Genomic DNA, 24,022 nt, shown 5'->3' with positions numbered 1-24,022 from the left:
ATACCGAGGGGGGGCGGCAGCACGGAGGGGGACACAGAGAAGAGAGAGGGGGACAGATGCACGGAGGATGACACAGAGAAGAGAGAGGGGGACAGATGCACGGAGGGGGACACAGAGAAGAGAGAGGGGGACAGATGCACGGAGGGGGACACAGAGAAGAGAGAGGGGGACAGATGCACGAAGGGGGAGAAGAGAGGGGGACGGCGGCACGGAGGGGGACAGATGCATGGAGGGGGAGAAGAGAGGGGGATGGCGGCACGGCAGGGGGCCAGATGCATGGAGGGGGAGAAGAGAGGGGGACGGCAGCGCGGAGGAGAGCGGAAGACACGGAGCAGTGTGACACATCGACGCCCTGCACGCACGTCGACTCGTCGTGGCAGCTCTAATGTGAATATATATATATATATATATATATATATATATATATATAGTGCTGCTCTCTCTCACTCTGCTCACAGGACACAAAGGCAGCAGTGGGAGCTATAGAAGGTGTGAGGATTGAGCAGGGGGCAGAGCCGAGCCATGCTGTGTATGTTTATAGATGCACACAGCCCAGCATGGGAGCATGCCCGCACTAATGCCTCCATAGCACACAGCTTGCAATGGGGGTACTCAAAGAAGAGGAGAGCACCAGCAGGGGACACCAGAAGAGGAAGGGACCTCTCTGTGCCTTTGCACAGAGTGGATAGATACTGTATAAAATGTGTGCCTTTACAACTGCTTTAACCTGACCTCATGTGTTACAATGCAATAATGAAATGCACTCAGCTTAGGTTGAACAGCACAGAAATGAAATGTTTTTTAATTAAAATATAAGAAAAACAAATGGAATAAAGCGACAGCCAACTTTACAATCTGCATATATCTAATGCAGTGTTGGGACAAAATCTTTTAGCGGCACCCCCCTTACCCCCATGAGCTGCGAATTACTTCAGCATAGGTTGCAGGTCTTGCCCTTTTTATCATGTCCCTCCTAGAGAAAAGCCCAAGGTGGTCGCTTTTCCTGCCTACCCTCCGACTTGGCCCTGATCTCACAAAAGCTTCAGCCTTTCCAGTTACTGCTTATCCTGTGTTTATTAAAGTATAACTAAAGGCAAAACGTTTTGTTTTGTTTTGGATAGAATGGAGAGTGATAAGAACCCCTGTTAAGTTTTTAAGGCCCCTTTCACACAGGACGGATCAGTAATGATCCGCCCCGTGATGATCCGCTCGCTCAGGGACCACCCTGTGCAGGGACCGCCCTGTCAGCTCTTCGCTCTCCTCTATGGGGATCGGATGAGCACGGGCTGTCTGTCCGTGTTCATCCGATCCGCTCTGCAGACGGATAGAATAATAGGATTTTTCTCCGTCTGCAGAATCGGACAGTAGCGGAGGCGGACGATATTGGGTGTCTGCGGATGTTCATCCGCAGACACCCGCTATCCCATAGGGATGAATGTATGCCCGTATTTCATCCGCAAACGGATGGATGAAATACGGACATATCGTCCGCATGTGTGAAAGGGGTCTAATGCTGTCTGTGCCCCCATTAGGGAGATTCACCCTCTTAAATTGTCCTGTTTACCATTATCATTGAAAGTGAAAGTAAAAGAAAATCCCAAATTTAGGGTTGGACCCCAGAGAAGTAATAAAGGGGAAAATCTCCCAATGTGGACACTAGTTCTGGTGACCCAGGGGGCCCCAAGGGAATCCTTAATTTGTGGAGATTTCCTCTCACTTCCTGTTCTGGCTATGAGCAAGAAAGTGAAGAGAAATCTCAACAATGGGACACAGATGGCAAAAATCATACAGAGGTTATAACCCGTTTTTACTCCATCCAAAATGAGAAAAAAAGTTTTGCTTGTAGTTCTTTGGGAGGTGTACACTATGATATAGGTCAGCTATTCTGAACCAGGGTTCCACGAAAACCTGGGCTTCCTTCAGAGGTTGCTAGGGGTACCTTTTGCTGTGGTTCACTGACCTCCCATTTGATAGGACCTGCCTAAATCCAGGGCTTATACCATTTGGCAACAGCATGACACCATTGATCTTTTTAGCTATCTTTGAGGGTGGCATTCTAACTAGCAATGTAAAGGGGCATTGTCCCACTGACCCCCATATGAATAGGTTTTAGCAGTTGATCGTCATGATGTGAAAATAATTTTAAGGGTTTCAGGGTGAGAGGTAAAAAGGGTAAGAATTTTTGATGTAATTCTGATTGTACAACTAGATTGTGCCATGTATGGTCAGGTATAGAGTCCACTGCATTTCTTCCGGTAGCAATGGTTCTTCTCTCCGTGTCATATTGGAGAAGAAGGAAGTTGGGGCAGAGAGGAATGAGTGGCTACCTATAGCAACCAATGACAAATCACCTTTCATTGATGCTATATTCCTATTGGCTGCTATGAGTAGCGCACTTTTCATATTTATTCTTAATTTTTCTCTTTTACTGAATAAACGAAAAAAAATTTGGTTCCTCTACCTCATTCTTGTTTGTTATTTTCTTTTTTAACGACTGGTTAAGCGGATGTTTGGTTGGATTTGGGAATGTGTCTGAACATTTGTGACTGTGTTTCTTGGCTGATGTGCACTAATTGTAATTGGTGGAATTTTCGGCATGCTCTTGTAGTTTTCGAATTTTCTTGTTTTGTGGTTTGTTTGTGCCCTATCATTTTAAAAATAGTACTGAGCAATGGAACTGTTTTTTTTTTTTTCACAAAAAAATGCAATGGAACTGTTTGCAGTCTATTAGGCACTTGGCTGTTTCATTTTATGTAACTCCGTTTTATTTTGTGGCAAAATACCTATACAATGTGCAGCAATGTATCTACTGATCTGATATCTATATAGACATTTACTGCAACAGTATTGGTTGCATTACTAGTGCAATTCAAACTGCCTTGAAGCTCTCCCTACCAGTCAGCTCTGGGTGGCAGCTTTACTCAGATCAACCACCTGAGGCTGCATGCCAGCCTGCGCAGAGCAGGGGCAGCTACCCCCTCCCTCCGGGACCCCGCTCTCCAGCCAAAGACCCCGAGCACATGTGACCTTGGCACATACTTACATACATACAGTGACCCAGCATGCACGAGGCACTTTCCTCTGCCAATGGCCAGGGCTGTAACTATGCCTATGCTCTTACTTGTCAGGTTTCCTCGCACTGTCCAAAATGCCCCATCTGCACATGCGCGTGGGAGCCACCGGTCACGGCGCGGCTACTGAAGAAACGGCACCAGCGGCCCGTTACTTCAGTGCACATGTGCCGATAAAGTTGGCAGCAGCGCATATACTGAATATCTCCTGAACTGTGCAAGTTTAGGTGATATTCGCTGTACCTAAAGGTAAGTCTTATTATAGGCTTACCTGTAGGTAAAAGTGGTGTAACAGAGTTTACAACCTCTTTAAGGCTTCCACTCAAAATACAACCATCTAATAAAAAGTTAGATTTTATTGTTGTCACATTAAAATCAAATAAAAAAACGATGGCTGAATATCTATCAATACCATTACATTTCATTGAGCCTATAAGGAGGGAGATAGCCAAGAGAGCTCTTGTGTACAGCACTGGATCAAGACCAAGCTCAGGTATGTATAAGGGGGGGGGGAGCTGCAGAGAATGCATTAAGGTAAAAAGAATTCAGCCTCTAAAACCACTTTAATGTCTGTTAAAAAAAAATAGCATTTGTTGATTGAGGGACATACATACAGAAGAAGAAGAAGCAAAAGGCGGCGGCGACAGCGACAAGACCGGGCCAACGCTAGTAAAAGAGCTGGAAGAAGAAACTGGAGGCCCGGCAAGAAGAACCAAAGAGCTGGACAAGACCCTCGAAGTCAGAAGAAGACCCCCGGACGGCGGCGGCGACGAAGGAGAAAGCTGGGCTCCTCTGCTAGTAAAAGAGCTAGCAAAAGACCAGAAGATAGTGGAGTCCAGCGAGAGGACCCCCGAAGACGGAAGAAGACCCCCGGAGCTGTCTAATAATAATAGTGTTTTTTTTTATGTACACCGTACCCCATACTCATTCACATAGGGTAGGGGGTCGGAATCTGGGGGCCCCCTTATTAAAGGGGGCTCCCGGATTCTGATAAGCCCCCCGCCCACAGACCCCAACAACCAACGACCAGGGTTGTTGGGAAGAGGCCCTTGTCCTCATCAACATGGGGACCCTTCCCCAAAGCACCCCCCCCCATGTTGAGGGCACGCGGCCTGGTATGGCTCAGGAGGGGAGGGGCGCTCGCTCGTCTCCACCGCCTTTCCTGACTGGCCGGGCTGTGTGCTCAGATAAGGGTCTGCTATGGACTTTGTGGGGACCCCCATGCCGTTTCTTTCAGCGTAGGGGTTCGCCTTTAAATCCATACCAGGTGACCTTCGGCTAGTGAGGCTACATTGACTTCCTTCGCTAGTTCCGTCTACCTGGAGCCACGTTCAAAATTCAAAACGGACTTTACTCCGTGTGTGGGCAAGTCCGTTCATTTCAAAAGTCCGGTGGACTAGCACACAGACGGGCGGATTTGACTCAATTTCTAGTCAAGACTTCTTTCTAAGTCCCACACACGGGCGGATTGTCTGGCGGACTCTGGTCCGCCGGACCAAGTCCGCCAGATAATTCGATCATGTGTACCCGGCATAACTGGAAACTAACAGGAAGAGCAACTTCGGGGCATTGGTTAAAAAAAAAGAAAACTGCTTTATCACCCTGATACCTAACCTGTGGCAGTTCTTTAACTTTTTGTGTGGCCCTGGAGGTCCCTGCAAAGTGCAATCTGTGCTTTACTGCTTACTAATATGAGACTAGTAAAGGAAAATATGTAAACTTGCTTCTAGTAATTAAATTGTTTGCTTTATTTCTTTCACACTGTATCATTTTTCTGTGCTGTACATCCCTATGATTATTTTATGTTTTTTTTTTCCTCTGATCTTTTAAAATTGATTTTTCTAACAGAAATATCAAATGCAAAACAAGTAATTTTGAAGGGGATTGTAGGAGAGCACATGTGATAGTATTGATTTGCAAAGAGACTGTAATGGTAGCGATCTCTCGCAGTTTCATGTAATCTGGTCTCAATTTATGACTGCGTTGAGAAGAATCTCTCCAGCCTCCAGAAATCCTATATCACATTCACAATCTTTGACCATCTCCATTTGCCAGTTGCAATAGAAGAAGGGAGAATGGAGTTGCAAAAGTTGAGGTGGAGGATAACCAAGGGGTTATAAACTGCAGTTAAAAAAAAAAAAACACAAAAATGTCCCATGCACAGCAATGTAATAATGTGCTAGTATGCATTGCATTCTAGCGCATTATGAGAGACTTACTTAAGAGACCTTAAAACTAAGTCTTTTAGAAGTGCTCTGCCACCGCTGACAGGGCTTCCATCTTCACCCAGTCTTCCTTCTGAGTTCGTGGCCTCTGGCTGCATGAGTGGCCAGGGTGCGATGATGTCACTCCCGCACATTCGCAAGGGAGCTGGCGTTTGCAGCATCTACTCTGAAGGTCTGGCATGGTATGCCAGACCCTCAGAGCACATGCACCGGCTGCAAGCAGTGTGAATATCTCCTAAACAGTGCAAGTTTAGGAGATATTCACAGTACCTACATGTAAGCCTTATTATAGGCTTATCTGTAGGTACAAATGGTAAAACTGAGTTTACTACTACATTAAGAAGGGGCGAAATATTAGCGACCTTAGATTAGTTAGGGGCCTTTAGATTGTAAGCTCCTTGAGGGCAGGGACTGATGTGAATGTATAATAAAAATATGTAAAGTGCTGCGTAAATTGACAGCACTATATAAGTACCTGTTAATAAATAAATACATTTAAAAAAGGGTCTGGAAAGGCACAGAGATGAGAAACTACAGCTGCAGGACAGTGGAGGGTTACTTATTTTAAAGTAACATTTCTTCACCCATGCTCCCATTGCTCCTGGTTGAGAACAGGATGTCCTGCATGTCCAGAGATATGACCTGTTTTTAACATCAAAACTAAAGAGATTTTGGTTACTCCTTATGGAAAAGTAGCATGTTTCGTTACCCGTCATTGTAGTAGAAGACACTTTTTAAAGGGCATCTGTCAGGATATCGCTGAGCTGCCATCACTGGCTTTCTATTAAAGGCCAGAGGTCCAGGGCTGCCATCCTCACCCAGGCTTCACTACCCATTATGTGACCCAGAACAATCTTGCAGCAAAACTGCACTCCTAGCCTGTATGTTACTGTTTGGCCTATTCCCCTTACTATGTGGTGTTATATATAAAAACAACAAAAGAAAAAACACAACACTTTTCAATTATACTGTATATGGGTCACTGTTTCCCTAATAGGCCTGTGGGTGGTGTCAAAGCTCCCAGGCATTCCAGCTGTTGGAGTGATCTCTCCTCTCCCCTGCAGCTGCCACTGGCTGACAGAAGATATCACGAGACTGGACCAAAGCAGCCTGGGAATAGATAAGTAAATATATCTTTCTTATACAGGTTAGTTAGCATAAGTGTTAAAAAGGGTCAGGAGGCAGTTTTAGGGCTAGTTAGGTAAAAGCTGGAATTTCACGTTAAAGAGGAGCTTCAGTCAGTTTGTAAAAAAAATTTCAAGTCAGCAGCTACAAATACTGTATTCTTGCTCCTGTCATCTAAGCAATTAAAGTGGGACTAGACTAGGTGCCCACTCCTCTCAAAATAAAATACCTAATACGATAGAGGAGGGGGGGAAGGGGAAGAAAAACGGAACATATAATGTAGAACTGTTCAAGGGCCTAGGACAAAAGGTCACTGGCTTCCTTTTTTATGCAATGTAAAGTTTTTTGTTTTTTAAATTGAGGGGGAAAGGGTAAGAACACCTGTCAGTTTATCTATTGCTGAAGGGCGCAATGGTACCACATTCAACATCCAGAAATTTTTTCATGAAATCATTGGTTGTAAAAGAGATCCAACACCTATCAGAAGTAAGACACTCTCTACCTCTTGATCAAGGCTTCCAGTAACCAGTAAAAAATATAATGAGTTTATACAGAATGATAAAATACATGTTGCAGATTCATATTATAGGAGATACAATTTAGAAAAGGGAAGAAAAAAAATCTATATATTTTTTTTAAATTGTAAGAATACCATATAAAAAGCGATCTTTGTATATCACACAACAGAATGTCACAAGAAAAATAAATTTAAATATTGTGTAGAGATATAGAACATATACAATCCCAGAATGGAAAAGTCTAATATAAATGCTCACAAAAGAACATACAATTATATATTCTGTTTTAAATTTTCTGTGCTTTATGAGCATTTATAATAGTATTTTCTGTTTTGTTATGGTTCTTACTAACAATTAAAGGAAATCTATGGTCATAGCATATACTTTCATTCTTTAACATCAACATTGAAATAGCAGTACGAACAATTGTTAATATTGACAATCCAATGTACACAGTAATGCTGTGTACACACGGTCGGACTTTCCGGAAGAAAAAGATATTCCGATAGTGTGTGGACTTCAGCGGACTTTTTTTTTTCAAAAATTCTGGCGGACCTAGAAATAGAACATGTTTTAAATCTTTCTGACGGAATCAGTTCCTATTGGGAAAACCGCTCGTCTGTATGCTGTTCCGACGGACCAAAAACGACGCAAGGGCAGCTATTGGCTACTGGCTATTGAACTTCCTTTTCCTAATGCCATCGTATGTGTTGTACGTCACCACATTCTAAATGATCGGACTTTGGTGTGATCGTGTGTAGGCAAGTCCGTTTTCAGTGGAACTAACAAAAAAGAGTTTATTCTGATGGAAAAACCGGTCGTGTATAGGCATAAGTGTACATGAAAAATCTTTCATGTCACAAACTCTGCCTGTCTGCTGGCTATCTCTTTCTACAACTTCCTGGATTACCTGCATGCTTTGCAGCATCCTTTTCTAAAGACTACATATCCCATGGTACCGTGCTCCCTACAAGCAGTAATTCCTGTGATGACAGCTGAAACTCCTCCTCTGAGCACCTCTGTAGTTCAGAAGGCAGGCTCTGTGAATTATGTGACACAGCAGAGCCCACTCACAGGACATAGGGAATATGTGTCACAGAATTCAAGGAAAGGTGTGAGAATATTCACAAAATTTACAAACTTTAGGATCATTCAGAATAATAGGAATAGATGAGAAATAAATTAAATACAATGTAGAAATTAATAAATGCTTTTACATTTTGACCACAGATATACACAGATTCATCTATGATTATTAGGGTTGCACTGATACCACTTTTTTAAGTACCGATACTTTTTTCAAGTACTCGCCGTTACCAATACTTTTTTTTTATGTCATGTGACAGTGGACTGTGTCCGTAGTTTTTATTTATTTATTTTTTACAATTTTACCTTTTAAATATGTATTACAATTTTTTTATTACTATTATTATTATTTTTTTTTATCAGCCCTCTTGGGGGATGGATTTGGTGAGATATCAGGGGTCTAAACAGACCCCTGATATTTCCCCTTTGAGACAGAGAAAGGGACTGAGGACACAGATTCCCCAGTCCCTTTCTCTGCACCCTCAGCTGCACTGAAGATGAATGGACAGGAGACAGCGGCTCCTCTCCATTTATAAACTGAGACATTGTAAACACAGTTTACTCTGCTCAGTCATGAATGGACAGTCAATGATCACTGACTCTGTGCATTCAAAAAAGTAGGAGCTGCTAAATGACAGATTTACCAGCTCCTTCCTCCTCTCTCCATCCTGACAGATCCGGGATGGGGGGGGACCGGAGGAGGACAGAGGTGGACCGGAGGAGCATGGAGGACAAGGTGGGGGGCTGGAGGAACACGGAGGACTTGGAGGGGGACTGGAGGAGGAGCACAGAGAACATGGAGGGGGACGGGAGGAGGAGCACAGAGAGGGGGACCAGAGGAGCACACAGAGGAGGACATGAAGAAGGATATAGGGGACAGAGTTGGGGGTGATTTTTGCGGCGGTGGGAGGAGTTACAAGCACTGATCTCCCCGTATATATTTCAACAAAGCAGCTACAAGCCGGGGGAGGAAGAGGAGGATAAGCGGCTGTCAGTTGCTTTATTGAAATCTATACAGGGAGATTGGTGCTTGTAACTCCCCCCACTGGACCGATCATCCCTGACTGCCCAGGTATAGGGTCAAGCATTGGAGCATTTGCACAGTTACAGTTAAAGAGGAAGTAAACTCTCCCACTCTGATGCTTCTTTTCATTTAGTCCATTATAATAAGTAATTATCAATCTATAGCCACTGTAATCCAGCCCAAATCGCATATTACTTACTGTTTAAAGAAACTTTAAAATACTTGTTTCCCGGAGTTAGGCAGCGCCATCTTAAGTATTGTTTTCTGAGTCCACAGTGGAGTGTATTTCTGCCCTTACATTGAGCACTTCGTTTACTGTTACCCGAGCCTCCTTCTCAATCCAACGTTTCTATGGCAACCCTGCTTCCCTGTTCATAGCTGACTTGTTTTATTTCATAGTATTTACTTGTGCTGATCATCTAGTGTTTGCCTGTGTGAGTCCTATCAGCTTCAGCTGATAAGTCTGCAGTAATGCTGTCCCATGCCTTGCTGTACACTGCATGTGAGATCACATGGTGTGTAGAAGGAAGCTCTGAATGATTATGAAGTCTCCTGGTATATCAGTGGTGTGCCGTAGGAAGTCCTCATAACAGATAGACAAGCACATAGAGAGTGTGCCATAAATCAGGGGAGATCTGGGCATGCTCAGTGACATTATTCCAAATAACAAAAAGGATTACAACAATACTAAGTAAGTAAGGAGACATCTACAAGCAGTGTTCATTAGGGTTTTTTTATGCTGATTTACATGGGACAAAGTTGTGGGGGAGGGTTTACAATCACTTTAATCGTGCAAATGCTCGGTAGTGGCACCGATACCAGTGCAACCCTAATGATTATACTATATGCTCTGTGGTTCCATATATTATTGCAGTTTATTGTTCTTTGGAAAGAATTTGTGACATTCTATTAATAATAACTCCATTCTGTGTTTCATTGATAGAATTAAATTCTAATTATTATTATAATAAATAACTTAATTTTTATAATATACATTCATATTAGTATATATATAAAGTGTTAGAATTAAATACTTTGGCTTGAGTTATGCTTTAGAAAGTATTTTGTGCTGGTGCAATGAATCTATATTTACATCAAAGGTAACATTTTGTAACAGAAAAATGTAAAAAGATCTATAATTACCCTAAGGGTATATTCACATCAGATGTGGTAGGACTGTGTTGGGTGGCTATTGCAGTGCAGTCTCACTGCATGATAAGGCAAAATGACTTGTCTCCTTATGTGCCTGGTTCACACCAATGCGTTGCGGTGGTGTGCGGACAGCGTGCGCTGAAAAAAGTAGTGCAATCGGTACTTTTTTCAGCACACTGAGACAATCGACTGCCTCACAATGTGACATTTTTGTGACATCGCTTCTCGGCCTTTTGGCTAAGATCAAGTGTAGTATCTGTTCTTATCAGTTGCCAATAGGTGGCGCTAGTTTACCGTCCCTGCTCTACGGCGAGGTGGAGTAGGGGTGGCGGTTGCTATGCAAAGCCTGTTGGTGTAAAGGTGACCCGGACTGGTTTGTAGCCGGTTCGGGAAGCCTCCTGATGAGGGCGGAGAACCACTGGTCGGCGCCAGGGGAGGGGACCCTGGCAGACCGGCTTGGATTGTGGCAGCTTTAGCCCCAGTCAGTTTTTCGGGAGGGAACGCTTAGCTCTTCTGTTCCAGCAGAGGAGCGGCCGGTACCTTTCGAATATAATTAGGTAGGAGTGACGGGAGTGAGGGTTTGACCTGATGGCAAAGGGTCTCACTAAGCTCGCTGATCTCCATGCCTTTCTGGCTGTGGTGGGGGCTGTCGTGGTCTGGGCTGGGCTGTCGGGGATGCTTTTGTTGGAAAGCCCATGGTGATGTGCCCCTGGAGTGGCAGTCCAGGGGTGCCTTCTTTCACTGTGCGTCAGCACTTTGATTTAGGCACCTAGGTCACGTCACCATTACATGCTTTTTTTACACCTGCCTCTAGGGCCCGGCCTTTTGGCTAGGACCAGAGGAATTTTTGATTCCTGGCCGGAGGTCCGGCCATTGTATTGCACAATGGTCACTTTTTCACTCACCCCCTTCACTATCCCTTTCCTCACCTTTTTTTTGATTGTATGTCTTTGTCACTGTTTGTCACTGCACGTTTGATGAGTAGGGTGTCGGTCCTCGGACCAATCCTGAAAGTCTCTGGGAGAGCGGACATAGGTCTTCTGGCTTGGTCCAATCTCCATGAGGGGGGGCCTACCTTCGGGGAAGCCCCCACAGTACCAAGTACCTAGGAGGTTCTGTTTCGGCAGTCCTCCCGGGGAAAGGAGGGCTTCCGGTTTCGTCCGGGGCCCACTTGTTGAGTCTGGTACCTCAGTCCCTGTCTGGAGCCTAACGCCCCGGGGGATCAGGGTATGGTCCTTCTTTTGGAGGACATCAGGCACCCGTCTGCACTTTTTAGTGTTTCACTCTTTATGTGTGTGCACTTTTTTTATGCACCGGGTGGAAGTTTTTTGGGTGTGTTTGCACGCCATGGGCTTTTTCAAAAAAAAAAAAAAAAAAAACAATGTGACATTTTAGTAAAGTTATTTAAGAAAGGAAAAAATTGTCAGTGCAATGCACCGAGAGTGGTGCATCAATACTGTGCTGATTTGTAATGCATCGGCCACTGTGAATTATCCCTAAATCTACAGACAGGGAAATATATCAGGTCTGCTGGCAGAGCAAAGAGAAGCTGTGATGTTATGAGACAGATTTACTATAGGATTGCATCTCGATTCATAAATCCCTCACTTTGTCCTTGGAAAGTAGCACGGCGCCAGTGTAACATGACTGGGCCACTTCTTCAGTATGCCAAGATTAATAGAAAAAAAAAACTACAAGTGCAGCATTAAATCTGTGAGCTCTTTCACACTATAACACATGTTGCAATGCACAGTAATGCAGTCTATATTTCAGAGTTAAATGCACCCCACATCTACAGTGCAGGCTGAGAGATCCTTTCACACGACCGGTCCGATCAGGTCCACCTGCCATTTTTTCAGGTTATAGATAGGCGGGTATAATGGACTTGTGTCCATTTACACTCACCTATCTCTGATCCTATCCAGTCAAAACAAACAGAAAGAGATCCATCCCACTCCCACTGTCTAGGCTGTCCAGAAAATTAGGTAATTGGGTGTAAACGGACAGCAGACAGCCCATAGAGCCTAGCGAGTTCTGCCCGTGTCTGCTCTGAATGAACTGAGAGAACAACGGACCTGTCATCCACCTTCTCTGCTTGGATGAGCAGGGGATCTGTGAGTGGATCCCCTGCTGATCGGAACAAAGTCTGCCCTATGTAAAAGGGGCCTAAGCCACGGTGTCACTATATCACCTTGCCATGTGTGCTCCTTTAGTTGCCCATTGTGCTGTCTATCTCATACACCCAATATTTAGCCCAATGGCTAACTTATAGAGCTCACACAGCAGGCTGAGACCAACTCTGCTTATTGGGAGGCAGTGCCTTAAAGTGGCCATAGACTGATCATAATTTGGCTGGTACAGCAGGGTCGATTTCAAACAGTTTGTGACAATCCCTGCTCAACAGAAGTTTATCATTTGATTGGCCTCTGTCAAAGGGCAATGTTATAAAATTTTCCATTGATTAGTCGTGGTAGCCAATCATCTGTAGCCACTGAAAAGTGTATTCCTACAATGGCAGGCATAGCTATCAGGATACAGTGCCCCGTCAGGGGTGGAGGTGGGAGGTCCCTCACCTAGTTTGTGGACCGATAAACGAAAAAAGTTACTAGTGTATAGTAGCCAGCTTGAATGATGCCAGCCACCAACTGGAAGTGCTGTTACAGGCAAAATCTCCAATTAAAGTGATACTAAAGTCAATTTTTTTTTCTTTAAAAATAACAAACATGTTATACTTACCTGCTCTATGAAGTGGTTTTGCACTTGCTTTGGGGGCAACTGAGCATAGCTGCAGCTCCCTGTGTCGATTCAGACATGGAGCCACGGTTCGGCCCCATCCTCTTTTTCTCCTGATTGGCTAACTGACTTTGATTGAAAGCAGGGGGGCCAATGGTGCCACTGATTTGTCTCAGCCAATCAGGAGGGAGAGTCCTGGACAGCTGAGGCACTGTTGCACATCACTGGATATAGATGGGGTTAAGGTAAGTATTAGGGGGGCTGCTACACAAAAAAATGGTTTTTTTTATCCTTGGAAATGCAGTCTCTGTAGATCTGATGGAGACATGCAAGGGAAATGAAAAATAGCATTTTGGCTTGCACATGATTGGATGATAACATCAGCAGAGATTCCCCTCGTTTCAGATCTTTCCCTAAGATCTACAGCGACTGCACTTCCAAGTGCACTTGTAGTGCAGAGTGGATTTGTCTTTAGTAATGTCTGATGTGGAGGGCCTGAGTTGGACCACTGTCCCTGCATGTCACTGCAACAACAATGGATTGCTGATGAGGTGCTATCCGATGCACCACAAAGTGTCCTTAAGCCTGGGTTTACACATATTCAAACACAGACATCGCATGTGATTCGCACCCGCATTGCTGTACCGATCACATGCGATGTCTGTGCAATGCCAATCCATCCATAAAGTTGTATGGCTGAACTTACATTGGTTTCACACAAAAAAGGTGCCGGGACCTTTTTTTTTTCCTGCACTGGAATCAGATTGCATGGGTGTTCACACCCATCTAATCCGATTCCTGTACGATCCCACAGTTCGCACTGTGATCTGTGAACCGATCTGGGGGTGTCATTAACCTTTGTATTGACACCAGCAGCAGTCCGCAGAGGGCAGTGTGAACTGCCTGTGAGGAAGATGCAATGTGGGAACCCACACTGGATTGGCGCTGGAATAGCTTCATTCAACACCCCAAAGTGGGTGATGGCTGTTTGCAGTGCAGAGTCTTTGAAGCGGAGCTCCACCCTAAAGTGGAACTTCCGCTCATTGGAACCCTCCCCCCCTCCGGTGCCACAATTGGCACCTTTCAGGGGGGAGGGGGGTGCAGATACCTGTATAATACAGGTATCTGCACAGGCGCTGGACAGGTAAGTGTCCATATTTTAAAAGTCAGCAGCTGCAGTATTTGTAGCTGCTGACTTTTAAAAACAAAAAACGGCGGAACTCCCGCTTTAAATTCATGTTCCAGGTCCCTCAACAGGTCATGTGCACAGGGGCACTGCCTATGCCAGTAATGTCTTATGCACTTTTTTTAGAGATTTTTTTTTATTTCTTTAACAACATAGGTGCACTTTAAGGAGAACATCTGCTGGTGTGAGTCAGTAAATTTGTCAAGTCGCTAGTGGCGTAACACTCACCTTTGCTGAAGATTTGTGTCAAACGCCAGAAGCAGCTCTGGAATTGAATCCAGCCCAGCCATATAATCTTTCTAGTCACGCTCCGCACTGATCACAGCGACTTAATACATTCATAGGTGGCTGCCAGAGCTGGGGATGAGTCAGACTTTGTTATTCCTGACCAAAACACTCATATTTCAGGAAAATTCACTGCGATCCCCCAACCCCTGCCGCCATTTGATGTAATGACCGTGCCTTGACTGATGGGTTAACTCTTACCAGTAGAGGGAGGAAAGGGCGCCCACCCTGCTGGCGCCGAAGAGGTTAATTGTCAGATAACCTTATTTCTCCCCTGGCGGTTTGTCAATGTGACATCGTTCGACACTGACGGGCAGGAGATGCCGCCATAGATTTGTCTATGCATGATGTGAGTGATGGAACACTGAAGCGTTCGGCCTGCCTGTCTTTCCGCATCGTTCATATTGTTCTTAGAATTTGTTGTCTGGAGCCATGTTGAATTCATGTGAAAGAAAATACATATTACAAGACCGATATTAATCTACCGGTAAATACTGTAAAACGATTAAAAAATGATTTATGCATGTAATAGTAAAGTCACCTTAGTGTATCTATATGTCCATTTAAAAGCTGAACTCCAGACTCAAAAAATTGTATTCAAGCATACAGGGTGGAAAATAATTATTTGATCCCCTGCAGATTTTGTAAGTTTGCCCACTTACAAAGAGATGAAGGGTCTATAATTGTTATCATATGTGTATTTTAAATGATAGAGACAGAATATCAACCGGAAATCCAGAAAAAACACATGATACAAATTTTATAAAGAGTTGCAGTTCAGTGAGTAAAATAAATAGAGTATTTAATCCCCTACCAACCAACAATAATTATGGCTCCCACAGGCTGGCTACAGTATGTGCTCATGTGCTACACAGATTAGTCCTGTCAAATTAAGAAGGTGGTTCTAACGACAAATGTGTATAAAAGACACCTGTCCACAGATTCTCTTTCTTCCATTCAAACCTCACCATCATGAGCAAGATCAAAGAGCTGTCAAAGGACGTCAGGGACAAGATTGTAGACCTGCACAAGGCTAGAATGGGCAACAAGACCATCACCAAGAAGCTTGTTAAGAAGGAGACAACTGTTGGAGTGATTATTCACAAATGGAAGAAATATAAAATAACCATCATTCACCCTCAGTCTGGAGCTCCATGCAAGAATTTGCCTCATGGGGTAAGGATGATCATGAGAAAAATTAGGGATCTGCCCAGAACTACACAGGAAGAGGGGCAGAGCTGAGCCCTTCCTGTGCCAAGGGGAAGTGACATCAAGAGCCCAGGCACTAAAGGAGGCAGACTACGAGGGACCCCCTAGCAACAGGCATTTAGAGGTGAGTTAAACATTTATTTTTTTCCACATTTTTTTTTTACATTTTTTTTTAGGAATTTTGATGATTTTTTTATTTTTTTTATGTGCAACACCACTTTAAGGTCATGGAGTGGCCTAGTCAGTGACCAGATCTTAATCCTATAGAACATTTATGGGGGGAGCTGAAACTTCGAGTTGCCAAGCGACAGCCAAGAAACCTTAAAGATTTGGAGAAGATCTGTAAACAAGAATGGACCAAAATTCCTCCTGAGATGTGTGGAAACCTGGTAACTAACTACAAGAAACATTTTACCTCTGTGCTTGCCAACATTAGAGTTTCTCCACCAAGTACTAAGGCATGTTTTGCTTGGGAATCAAATACTAATTTTACTGAACTGCATCTCAATATTTAACATTTGTATCATGTGTTTTTTTTCTGGATTTATGTTGATATTCTGTCTCTATCATTTAAAATACACCTATGATACAAAATATACACCTTTAATTTCTTTGTAAGTAGGCAAACTTACAAAATCTGCAGGGGATCAAATAATTATTTTACCCACTGTATACCTCAATAGACACAAAATAGATACATCTACTTTGTGTGCATGAAATCTCTTTATAAACCCAGATGTTATGTTGAAAAAGTAGCTGTGAGCCAGTAGGCTCCACCCACTACAGGCTGTCTGCAGAAAACCACAGGAGGAGACAAGACAAGACCAGTCACCCTGCACAAGGAGAGAGAGCAGTGGTGGTCTTTTTTACAGGAAGCTCCAGCACAGAGGTAAAATTTAACTATGGAATGGATTACTGCAAAGGTTTAGAAGGAACATGCAGAGCACACCAAGATTTAGGTAAAAATAAGGCTCGTGTATTTAGAAAATGTTACCAAATCCCATTTCTGCTTACTGTATCTGTGTTCAATCTAAACACACAATAGCACACAATGCCTATGTTATGGCTGCAGCTGTTAGCCATAACCCTGGTATTAAAAGTTGCAGCTGATCAGCTTCTGGATCAATCACTTTTACAGGCAGCAAGAGGGGTGCCCCCCCCCAGGTAGCAGGAGGGGTCACGCCCCCCCCCCCCCCACTGCCCGCAGGTGCCTCTCCAGGCTTTCCCTACAATTGAAAAGCCCAGAATCCGATCCGGCAGTTCCACTGGATGATCATAGAGCTGACCGGAGACTGGAAGGTCTTTGATCATCTCTGTGATCTAGGTCGGAGATGGGAAGCGACAGCATTTCATCACTTCCAGTTGGTGCTAGATGTAAAGAAAGCTATTTTTCTAAAGCATGAGTTCATGCTTTTAGGGTAGAGGAGAGATCTGGGGTTGTATAGACCCCAGATGTCTCCAAAAAGAGTACCTGTCATGCTTTATCTCTACCACCAGGAATGTTTATGTTTTTTATGATAGCAATAAAAATTAGCAAAAAAAATAATTAAAGGGACGATGTCAATTAATTTTTTTTTTTTTTTAATTAAAAATGTAAAGCACCCCCAACCCCTGGGCTCACATGCAGAGGCAAACGCAGGTACCACACACATATGTAAACCGTGTTCACATCACACATGTGAGGTATTGCTGCGAACATTATAGCGAGAGAAATAATTCTAGCTGTAGACCTCCTTTTTAACTCTAAATCTGTACCTGTAAAAAAAATGAAAGCATTGCCTATTGAGATTTTTAGGGTTATCACTATTTCACAAGCTTGCACAATTTTAAAACGTGACATATTAGGTATCCATTTACTTGACATAGCATCATCTTTTATATTTTACATACAAATGGGTCATATATTGTGTTTTTTTTTTTTGCATTAAAATCCAAGTGTATTTTTGGAAAACCGCTGAGCAAATAACGCATGACATAAAAAATTACAGCGGCCACCATTTTATTTTCTATGGCCTCTGCTAAAAAAAAAAAAAAAAACATATAATGTTTGGAGTTCTACATTTCTAGCAAAAAATAGAGATTTTTTACTTGTAAGCAAAAAGTGTCAGAAAAGGCTGGTTTAGCTTCTCAAAGCATTTTAAAAGCACAAGAGAAATTAAAACACAGGGTAAAACAGAGGAAAATAAAGGAAAAATTATGTGAAAGCTTAAAATTTTTAGATTTGATTTCAATGAGTGTAGAGAAGATGACTCTCTGATTTACTTTGGAAGTGAATGCCAGAGTTTTCGGACAAAGCAGGAAAAGTCTCTGTCTCCAATCGAGTGTAGATGAGTAGGGGGACACATAGAAGACTAAAATTCGAGGAGCGGAGGTTAGGAGGGGATGGAGTAAGTTGATTCAGAATGTTCAGACAAATAATGGGATGCCAAGCCATGAAGAGCCCTATAGGTGAGCAAGATATCCTAAAGTGTAAGTATAACCTGATGTGTAGCTAGGGCAAGGACTCCAGGATAGAATTATATGATCACTTGTACCAGACCTAGTCGGGATTCCGGTGATGTGTTGCCATTCAGATGATATGGCACCCCAACTCACCTTGCTGATGGACTGCATTGTGGTGTGTCGCAAGAAATGGTACATTCACCTTTTTGGTACCTTACAATACTTTAGGCAGCCCATTCAAATGAACAGTACCACAACAGTGTGAATGGGCTTTGAAGTTTTACATCTGCTGTAATCTTCAGAATTCATCTGTCAATTAACCTCCCTGGCAGTATGATTATGTTGGATTTTAGGTGCTGAAAGCGTTACAATTATTTTGCATGGAAATTTGGCATTTTATATTGTAGGCCTGTAATTCTTAGGAATAACTCACTTAAATCTGTCCAAACCAGAGTCTAGTAGACATCCCGGGTATGATAATGTTTGAAACACAAAATCGTAAATTATAATATAATAAATAACTATAAATAATAACAAATAATATATAATAATACATTTTATTCAATAAATTTTATTCAATAATATAATCAAATAAAAAACACTGACATTTTTTTGGGCCAAACAAGGGTGCAATATTACTAGTCATATTGCTTCAGTAAACATCGCGGGTATGGTAAATTTTGAAACATGGGACTACACAAAGTCCAACGTCACAATCGGGACAATAGAACTTGGTTTCCTTTTCAGATTTTCCTTCATCACGCTTTGAGCAGCAAACTACGCACATCCTTGTGGGTGCTGACTTTTTTTCAGTTGGTGGGATGTGGTCCATAAAGTGACGACCAGTCAGGCATTCCGGGTTGACAACACCAGCAGCACGACGTCCAGCTCTGTTTGCAGCCGTTGGTGTTCGGTGGTTCAGAAAGATATGTTCTGCAACTTTCTAAACAAAGTCAGCATGAACCACAGGCTCGTTTTTTTTTTTTTTTTTTTTGTAGAATGAAGGCATTTCATAGGCATTGCTCAAGAAGATGCCTGAAGATCTTCTTATAATACTTTTTTTGCTGTTTTCTCATGGCTGGATAAAATGTCATTGCCTGGTCAGCTCTGTCAACACCTCCCATGGTGTTGTAGTCTATAACCACTTGTGGTTTCAAGATGTCTTTCCCACCTTTTGTGTGTATCACGACAGCGGAGGTGTTATGGATTGTACTCATTAGGCACACATCTTTTTTGTCACACCATCGCTTTTTTGTTGCCATCATTTTGCCTTTCTGCCAGGCAACAATTTCTCCCGTCTTGAGCTTCTTATTGCCAAAGGTTGGCGGAATGTCACGCCGGTTAGCCCTAACGGTTCCATAGGCATCCGTTTTGTTCTGTAGAAGGAACTTGTAGAGTTCGTGAGATGTGTAAAAATTGTCTGTAGTTACACAATAGCCCTGATTTAGCAATGGCTCAATCAATGAAAGAACTGAAGAGGTTTCCATTCCATAATGACTGTATTTTTGTTTTGAATTTGGTTCCTTTCCCATTGTATAGGACAGAATTCCAAATGTAACCAGTGCTCGATTCACATTCACAAAAATAATTGGAGGTATGCCAATGGGTTGTCATCTTCAACATCCACTTTGATACCAGGTGCTCCAGTAAATTGGAATCTTGAGGGTGCTACGTGATCTGTACCGCAGCACCAAGTCCGCACATCACTGAGGTCAGTTGCAGGATCATCGCAGAAATTACTTTCTGTGTCTGATGACAAACTTCCCCACAAATCGATATCACTCAATTCTGCAAGTGATTCTGTATGGCTATCACTGTTTTCCAGCACATCATAAACCGCTTTTGAGGTAGAGGTGCACTTTTTTGATGCCATGGTCGTTCTCCAGTTTCGAGGCATAAAGTACAGTAAAACTGCAGGCAAGGGCACTGGATAAAGCACTGGGGGGGGAAAACTGAGGTAAGTTTATTGTATACAGTAATGTAATCCAATAAGATTACAATGTATGGTGTGTCTTGCGTAGAGGTCGACCGATATGGGTTTTTCTCTGGCCGATGCCGATATTTAGAAATCATGGCGGCCGATAGCCGATATATGATGCCGATTTTTTGGGCCGATATGTTAGGCCGATTTTATTTAATTTATTTTTTTCCTTTTTTATTTATTTATTTTATTTTTTTTAATCCCCCTTGATCTAACACACCTTTCCCATTGAGGCGTTTTTCAGGCGCTTTTGGGCTAAAAATAGCGCCTGTAAAGTCCCTGCAAAATGGCTCCCCTGCAGTCTGTGTGAAAGACAGAGTGCTTTCACACTGAGGCGATGTGCTGGCAGGATCTTAAAAAAAAGTCCTGCAAGCAGCACGTTTGGAGTGGTGTATACCGCTCCTTCACCACTCCTGCCCATTGATATGAATGGGCACCACTGCCGAAGCGCATGCAATGCGATTTGGCAGCAGTGCTTCATGGGCGCATTTAACCTCTTCCTTGGCCACTAGCTGGGTTATATGTGCCCCACTAGCAGCCAAATAGCACCGCTAAAATGATGGTAAAGAGCCGCTAAAACTTGCGTTTTACCATCAACGCTCCAGTGTGAAAGCAGCCTTCATAAGTGATACAGAAAATTTCTTACATTTAAACATTTATTAAACAAAATAAACCTCCAATCAGTTTACTTGTATGTATGATTTAGATAAAAAAAAAAAAAAAAAAAAACCTATGTATTAAATAAAAACAGGTAGTCAAAACTTTTGGACGAAAAAAAAAAATGGGCTAACTTTACTGTTTTTATTTTATTTTTAAATAGTGTATTTTTTCCCAAAAAAATGCATTTGAAAGACCTCTGTGCAAATGCCGTGTGACATAAAATATTGCAACAACCGCTATTTTATTCCCTAGGATCTCTGCTAAAAAAATATATATAATTTTTAGGGGGTCTAAGTGATTTTCTGGCAGAAAATACAGGATATTTACTTGTAAGCAACAAGTGTCAGAAAAGATTTAGTCTTTAAATGGTTAAACTGGGAACTTCTACACACTGAGATGACTTCATTCATTCAAGTGTAAACATTGTATCATTTAGTTCTTTTCTTGGCAGTCTGCCCAGAGAGGAGGAAAGTGTTGCTATGACGACTCAGTCAACTTGCACTGACTTCTATACAGAAGTCATTTCAAAGTCCCACTGTAGTTCTAAATCGGCTTTTTATCAGCACAATCGGCCGATGCCGATTTTTTAAAAAACGGCAAATATCGGCCGATATATCGGTCGACCTCTAGTCTTGCGTTTTACACTTTTTGAGTCTGCCGCCGGTTCCACCCCCTGCATCGCGACACTCACAGGCAAGGGAAGCCGGAACACATAGAGGATCGAGCAGAGGATCCAGACGCCTTTCACAGCGGGAGTACATTGCGGGATCCCAGGGACAAGGTAGGTCACCTCTTTCAGGATCCAGCAAAGCAATTCTGAGTGTGGCTCAGGGCTACTGCTAATGGTACTGAAATCTCACACTCGAGAATACCCCCAAGGAGGCTAAGTATCAGTTTTGGGTGGTCTGTCTCCAAGCGTACTGTATATTTATGATGTACTTCCTGTAATAATCACCCCACCCCGCTATTCGACATGCGGAATAGAACCCAAATTAGTTGCCGCTTTACTTTTCTACATAAACTTTTGCGGTCTATGTAATCAATAATGTAATTATTCAGGATCTCCCCACTGTCACGGGTATGCAGCTTAATTAAATGTTAATTAACCTTCTTTGTAAAAATTTAAAACCCACATGGCATCATACAATAAATTCCGCTCGCTATCAATACCGCCTCAATTGTTTTCACCAAAGACTCCAAGTGCCAGCCTATTGTGAAGTGACAGATTGTTAAACGGAGCCGCGTTGAGCATTCCATTCTTTTACACAAGAGAGGTGTGCGTACTTTTACACAAATCGCTGATGCTTGAATCCCCCCACTACACTAAAATAACCACCTCACACTTTAAAGAACAAAAAACAATCTCAGTTTCAGTTAAAAAGAACCAAATCAAAAATCTTTGCAGGGTTCTGTATTAAAGAAATGTTTTTGTTTTGTTTTGGACAGTGTAGGGAAGAGTTATGCCTAGTACACACACTGAGAAAGTTGGACCAAAAAAACTTGCATTTGGTGCAGTTGTCTAATATTCGTTACACAGCGTTCGAGAGCTGGTCACAATAGTTCCTGCAAAAATATCCGACGGGAAAAGCAAAAACGAACAATTTGTGCAATTACTATGGTATTTGTAAAAAAAAAAAAAAAATCACGTGACCAAGACCATGCATGCTCGGAAACTAAAGAATACAGTGCCTTGAAAACTATTCATACCCCTTATATATATAAATGTATTTTAGTGGGGTTTTATGTGATAGACCAACACAAAGTGGCACATAATTGTGAAGTGGAAGGAAAATTATTAATGGTTTCCAATTTTTTTTTTTACAAATAAATACATTAAAAGTGGCATGTATTTGTATTCAGCCCCCTTTACTTTGATACCCTTAAATAGGTCCACCTGTGTGTAAATGAATCTCAGTATAAATACAGTTGTTGTGTGAAGCCCTCAGATGTTTGTTAGAGAACCTTAGTGAAAAACAGCATCATGAAGGCCAAGGAACACACCAGACAGGTCAGAGATAAAGTTGTGGAGAAATTTAAAGCAGGGTTAAGTTATAAAAAAATATCCCAAGCTTCGAACATCTTACGGGTCACTGTTCAATCCATCATCCGAAAATGAAGAGTGTGGCACAACTGCAAACCTACAAAGACATGGCCCTCCACCTAAACTGACAGGCCGGGCAAAGAGAGCATTAATAAGAGAAGCAGCAGAGAGACCCGTGGCAACTCTTGAGGAGCTTCAGAGTTCCACAGCTCAGGTGGGAGAATCTGTCCACAGGGCAACTGTTAGTCATGCACTCCATAAATCTGACCTTTAAGGAAGAGTGGCAAAAAGACATTGTTGAAAGAAAGCCATAAGTAAGCCCGTTTGCAGTTTTCGAGAAGCCATGTGGGGGACACAGTAAACATGTAAATAAAGGTGCTTTAGTCAGATGAGACCAAAATTGAACTTTTTGGCCTAAAAGCAAAACGCTGTGTGGTGCAAAACTAACACTGCCCATCACCCTGAACACACCATCCCCACCTTGAAACATGGTGGTGGCAGCATCATGTTGTGGGGATGCTTTTCTTCAGCAGTGCCAAGGAAGCTGGTCAGAGTTGATTGGGAAGATATATGGAACCAAATACAGGGCAATCTTAGAAGAAAACCTGTTAGAATCTGCAAAAGACTTGAGATTGGGGTGAAGGTTCACCTTCCAGCAGAAGAACAACCCCAAACTAACAGCCAGAGCTACAATCTAATGGTTTGGATCAAAGTATATTCATGTGTTAAAATGGTCCAGACAAAGTCCAGACCTAAATCCAATCTGTGGCAAGACTTGAAAATTGCTGTTCACAGATGTTCTCCATCCAATCTGACAGAGCTTGAGCTATTTTGCAAAGAAGAATGGGCAAAAATGTTACTCTTTAGCTGTGCAAAGCTGATAGAGACATACCCAAAAAGACTTGCAGCTGTAATTGCAGCGAAAGATGGTTCTACAAAGTATTGACTCAGGGGGCTGAATACAAATGCACATCACACTTTTCACATATTTATTTGTAAAAAACTATTTAAAACCATTTCCACTTCACAATTATTGTGTTGGTCTATCACATAAAATCCCCATAAAATACATTTACGTTTTTGGTTGTAACATGACAAAATGTGGAAGATTTTAAGGGGTATGAATACTTTTTCAAGGCACTGTACATTACAATAGAAATACAATACATCAGTTCCAAATTTGTATTGTCTTTTTTTTTTTTTCATGCTAGTTTAACATTTTATTTCAATTATACATTTTTTTATTTTTTACTTTAAATTTTTATTAGGTTTTTGTTAGGTTTC

The 24,022-nt window shown here is 42.4% G+C and overlaps 1 protein-coding gene and 1 pseudogene across 6 annotated transcripts in view; both read left to right on the top strand.

The window, feature by feature from the left end:
* The window catches only part of CACNA1C (calcium voltage-gated channel subunit alpha1 C), a 628,086-nt gene that overhangs the window by 139,776 nt on the left and 464,288 nt on the right, over positions 1–24,022 (top strand). The gene's annotated exons all lie outside the window — the stretch shown is intronic.
* On the top strand, positions 10,419–10,500 carry LOC143964601 (U2 spliceosomal RNA; annotated as a pseudogene).

Source organism: Lithobates pipiens, unplaced genomic scaffold (genome assembly GCF_037356315.1).
Source record: "Lithobates pipiens isolate NorthernLeopardFrog02 unplaced genomic scaffold, aLitPip1_a1.2 Scaffold_8, whole genome shotgun sequence".
Lineage (NCBI taxonomy): Eukaryota > Metazoa > Chordata > Amphibia > Anura > Ranidae > Lithobates > Lithobates pipiens.
The sequence above is the reverse complement of the archived record's forward strand: the minus strand, read 5'-3'. Positions and strand labels throughout refer to the sequence as shown.